Raw genomic sequence first — 6,000 nt, 5'->3', positions numbered from 1 at the left:
TCTACCGCTATTTTCCCAATTTATATGAAAAGCATGATTTATCTATGTTAATTTCAAGTTGGCATTTAGCCACTTGAATGCTTACCTTCACATATGGTAAACTACAGGGATGTGTGAAGTTTCATAAAAGGTCAATAGCACAGAAAGAATGGGAGAACCAGAATAGTATGAATGGTTCTGAAAAATTGGGAGAAATATTAACTAAAGTTGCTGTGCACTTTCACAGCAGGCAAATAACATGGCTTTGCCAGTAATCTGTGCTTTAGATTGCAATAAATTCTTCCTGTTTTTCTTTCCACTGTAGAAGACACTAAGTTGGCTTCATGAAACCAGGCATGCATGTCATCTCCCACCTCATTTTCTTTTGAGTGTAGGAGGGGAAATATAATACAAACTGCTCTGGTGCACAATAATCTATTTTACAGTTGCATGCAAGAAAACCATCCCAGAAAACCTGGGAACGTAGCATTCAGATCTCTTCACGTCACTCCTGTCCTTTACTCCACTCTTTTCTTGGCTGTCATTATCGCGCACTGAAAGGGCAATCTATGTATGCAGGGACACAGCAGAAATATTTAGTGATATAATATTATAGAGATGAGATTAATAATCACTACTTTGAAGAAAATGGTATGCTTTCTGCAGATAGATATGAAGTCAGTAGGCACAGGCAGCCTCTCACTGGACCAAAACATGGGACAATTATTCAAGAAGTGACTCTCTAAATAGGAAGTGAACGGTTCCAACTTGCTTTCTACTTTTTATGTCCTTTATTGATGACTTGCCATCAGGTTACAAAGGATTCTTCTCTGCAATTCTCAATCTATATTTGCAATCTGACCTCTTGTTATTTTTAACTAGCTTCTGGACATCCGCGCTTGCGTATCGGACAGACACTTCAAACTCAGCACATCCAAACTGAACTCCTTATCTTTTCCCCAAACCTGGTCCTCCTCCCATATTCCCTGGCTCAGCTCCAGGCATCAACATTTACCCATTTCCCTAAGCTAGAGGTCTCTGGCAATTTAAACCTCTCCTTCTGGTCCTGGCCACTTCCAATCAATTGAATGCTGTTGATTCCACCCCTAAATTGCTTCTGGAATCTATCCCCTTCTTCATTCTCATAGCCATAAATTTAACTCAGTCCTTCTCCTGTACTATTACACTGGCCTCCTAATGGCCTCTAAATAGGCCCCTCTGCCTCCAGCCTCTCCCATATCAAATCTATCCTTTATGTACTACCCAGAGAGGCGTTTTGTTTTTGTTTTTTGAACATACCAATCTGGAGCAAATTCCTCTCTTCCTTAAAACCACTCAGTACTCCTAGGAGCTTACAGGATCAAGTCCAAAGTCTTTAACAAGGCACACTAGGCTCACCGTCTGCCCCTCACTTCCCCTTCCAACCTCATTACTAGGATGCTTCATGTACTCTGTATTTTTGCCTGTTAAACCAAACTACCAGCTAGTCCTCCAAGAAAGCTTGTCATTTCTCTAAGCTAGTGAATCATAACCAAGAGGGACACATCATAATCACCCAAGGAGTTGTTCTTTTTTTTTAAGATTTGTTTATTTATGGGGGGGCAGAGGAAGAGAATCTTTCAAGCAGACTGGTCGCGGGGCTCCATCCCACAACCCATGAGATCATGACCTGAGCCGAAACCAAGAGTTGTATGCTCAACCGACTGAGCCACCCAGGCGCCCTGTTTTTTGGGGGGGGGTTTGTTGTTGTTGTTTTAATAAAATACACATGCCCTTTCTCCGCCTCAGATCTATAAAATCAGAATCTCTACAAAATGGAGCACAGTATGTAGATTTCAACTGGATCATCAGGTGATGGGGGATACGCATGCCTGGCTTAGGCATTTGTTTGTGCTGTTCTTTCTATCTGGAATGCTCTCTCTACTCCCTCTCCCATGACTTTTCCTGGCTACCTCCTACCCACTTTTCAAGGCTTAGTTCAAATGTCACCTCTTCTGTGAAGCCTTCCAGGATCTACACAGCTCAAATGTATTTCTCTCTGGTGCCTGTTGCTGTAGCATTTTTAAACGTAGTGCTATGATAATCATGTAACACTCTGAGTGTTCCTTGTTTTTTATGGCGTTCTCCTGCAAGAAAGCACACTCCTTGCATTTCTTTGTATTCCTAGCACTTAGCACAGTCCCTAGCACTGTACTCAAGAAATATGTGAGAAAGAAAAGAACAGAGGAGAAAGAAAAGAAAAAAGGGAAGGGTGGTGTGGCCTCGGCTGTCTCTGGAGCCCAAGTGCAAGTATAAAAAGACATCCTGTCTTCTATTTCTCAGCAAAAACCCCCTGCTACAGTCTACAGTTGGACCCTTGTGGTGGGCCTCATGGGATAACATACTGACTTTTTACTAATCTTAAACTTTCCATTTGGCACAGGAAAAAAAAAATGAGTAGCGTGGAAGCTTTGCTTGTCCACAGTGTTGAGTTTCTGCCCGCAGAAACTTCTGGTAGTCCCTGATAATCATCCTGCAAGGGCTGCCTGTTACTACCCTGCTCTGTTCATGTCCTCTTGAGAACAGCAGCAACAAGACTATGGGAGCTTTTACCACAGGGTGACAGAACCCCAGCAAGCAAGTTGAAGCGTGGTAATTTTACACAACTGCCTTTCTTAGAGGTCCTGGCAACGACTTCCTTTTCCTCAGTGCGAGCTGATGGCATAGTCACTTCCTATTTGGTCTCAACTGCCAGTTTTTTTCCGGTTTTTAACTGCCACCTTTGACTAGAACTGTTTTCTTGAGGAGCCTACAAATTAAAGAACAAGGGGTCAATTCAATCCATCCTAAAAAGTTAATTCAGAGGGGGAAAGTATCACCCCGACTGGTTGTTCAGCATCATTTCATGGTAACACAGGAAGGGTTATCCTGTGGCTAAAACCTGCACTCTGGAGAGCACAAAGAAGTTACCTGACTTCATTACAAAGAGCCCAGTCTCCCAAAGAATCTCTCCTAAGAAACTCCCCAGTCTTCATGTTCCCAATGGCAACACAAAACTATCGTTATGGGATGACTGGTGCCGAAAGCAGTGTCTCCGTCACCACCAAGGAGGTTGGGAGTAAGGGCATGCAGGGTTCTGAGAACCTTCGCCTTAACGTCCAACCGTAAAGATCCCCAGGGGAATTCTGGAACAATTTAGACAGGCAGCACAACTGGAACCAAGAGGAAACCTCTTAACGTTCCATCTTTTGACTCCTACCTCGACATGGGAATGACATTGTCTGAGCTGCATTTACCTCTCTCAGTTCTCTAACTCATCGGTGAGGGCAAGAGGTAATGAGCTCGATGCTTTTGGTACCTAAATGCAAATATTTTGAAGTGAGTAAGCACACATGTAAAGAAATATTACAAGCAGGAAACCACTTAAGCAGCATCTGCTTCCACCCACCTCCTCTGTGGCTCTATTCCCCTCAGTAGCATCAGGAAGTAAAGCTAGCAAGAAAATTCAGCCAGGCTGAGTCTTAGACACTAGTTTTTGTTATAAGTGATACTATGGTAGAGTCCTGTGCAAGCCCCCAAAGGCTTAATGCTCCTTGACCGAGAACTGATTCTATAGGTTTTTCTCGAGATACTTTGCTGGAACAATAGTGAGGATGCAACATCTGCAAGAACTATTATGTCCTGATTTCCAGTTTGATACCCACAGAGAGCAAAGAGGAGATTTGAGGTATCACATATGTTTTTACATGTTTTTTAAAAAAGGGACCCCTGAACGTCATCCTTCCAAATATCAGTCAAGAGTCTAGCAGCTTGAATCACAATCTTCCTATCCCTGGACGGTGAGCTTCTGAAATCACCAAAATCATTCCCTTTCGTTCCCAATATTCAGATAATTGAAAGACATTCAGATAACTGGATCAATTTGTCCTTGCACTTCATACATTTATTCACATTACACATTTCAATGTAGTTTTTTTTTTTTTAAGATTTTATTTATTTATTTGAGAGAGAATGAGATAGAGAGAGAGCATGAGAGGGGGGAGGGTCAGAGGGAGAAGCAGACTCCCTGCTGAGCAGGGAGCCCGATGCGGGACTCGATCCCAGGACCCTGGGATCATGACCTGAGCCGAAGGCAGTCGCTTAACCAACTGAGCCACCCAGGCGCCCCCAATGTAGTTATTAAATAAGGCTCAAATTGTTAAAAGTCCAAAATGTGAAACCCTACCTCTAAATTTTGTCAAGTGGAGTAAGAGGTCAAATTTACCTCAACAAGGTCACATATTTAAAGGCTCCTAGGTAATGCCTAGTACATTACAACCTGCTCCATGATTAAATATTTTTAAGCCAATCATTAAATTTTTCTCAAAGTTATTCTCTGTTCAATATTATTTTTCATTAGGTAGTATTCACTCTTTGGAGGAAGATGATCTATGGTTTCATATAAAGGTAAAATAAAAATACTGCTTTGTTTCCAGTACCTCCCTTGATGTGGCCCAATATCTTTGCGAGTGTTTTTTGTTGGTGATGGCTTTTGGGGTTGGTTCTTTTGCTTTTGTTTTTTGTTTTTTTGCCCTGGCCACCACATTGAACTGAAATCCTCAGGGAACAGTGTTTCTCAAGTCTGTTTCTTGGTTAGTAATCCTTAATGCAAAGAGTACGGAGCATGATTTCTCAAACCTTGGCACCATTAGCATTTTGGGCTGGGCAGTCCTTTGTGGTGAGGCCTGTCTTGTGCCCTGGAGAATGATTAGCAGCATCCCTGGCCTCTACCCACCCCTGATAACATCCTTTCTTCCCCATTTGTGACAACCAAAATATCTTCAGGAGGTGAAATTGCCCCTCATTGAGAACCAGGACCCTAATACATTATTACCTCACTATTGCCTACATCAAAGTTTGGCCATTTCTATCTACCTACACTTTAGCTATGAACCAGTCCCCTCAGTAAATATTTATAAACATGGGTAAAGTTAAATATTTAATACTGAGGGTATGACACATGTCAGGAAATTGGAATTACAGATTGTAAATTTAAATTATCAAGTTTTGTTGGGCTCAAAGACAATGTCTAACTTGAAATTCACTGACTTTGCTTAATCTGTATACGATCTTACTTCATTTATACAGTTATTAAATATTCATAGCCACTCAGGTCACATCGATCAAGCAGGTACCAAATCCAATCTGAGGCACAATCTTGCACTCTATGGGGCTACCAAAGAGCATAAGATGTGGTGTCTCCCCTCAAGGAACTTTGTCCATCAAGTTGTGGGAATATATGGTAACATATTATTGGACTCTAGGCTGACATTTTGAAGTAAAATATTCAAGTGTCCTTTTTGGTGGGGAGTAACAAAAGCACACATGAATTGATTTAAATTAAGAAATATATATATATGAAAAATCATAATCAAACCACAAGTAACTCCATGTTACAACTCAAGTGATCTCTATCAAATATAATTACAACAGATAGTTTATTTAATAGCAGCAGACCTAAACAAGGGTCGGAAAATTTACTAAGATCTCAAAAGCGGTGTTTTTAAGGAAATGTCTCAATAGTTCAGGTCTCAAAATCTAGCATTCACTCTTCCACATTCTTACATAACTCTGGCTCAGAAGGATGTCAGAGAAAGTCATTTCTCAGATAGGCGTAATTTACTTATTTATTAAAATTACACAACTCACTCTTGGGTAGTTGGGAAATTAAAGTAACTGGAAAGAATTTAGGACACAAAAAAATTAACAGTGTAACATATAGTAAAGTGAACAACTTAAAGATTCAACAAGAGCAGTGCCCAGGAGTTTAGCCAGGCATCAATAAAACATAGAGTGTACCCATTACTTGCCTAGCACTACACTAAACTCAGTGAGCAATTCAAAGGAAATTCATTCATTCATTCATTCATTCATTCATTCAACAAATACCTACCGAGGGCTTACTATGTGCCACACACTCTTCTAGGCTCTGAGGATACAGCAGTGAACAAACCAGACAAAAATCTTGCCTGCAGAAAGCTGGCATTCTACCTAAATAATTTT

The sequence above is a fragment of the Leptonychotes weddellii genome, chromosome X (genome assembly GCF_054177405.1).
Source record: "Leptonychotes weddellii isolate Sample4059 chromosome X, ASM5417740v2, whole genome shotgun sequence".
Taxonomy (NCBI): domain Eukaryota; kingdom Metazoa; phylum Chordata; class Mammalia; order Carnivora; family Phocidae; genus Leptonychotes; species Leptonychotes weddellii.
Note: the sequence above shows the minus strand (reverse complement) of the source record.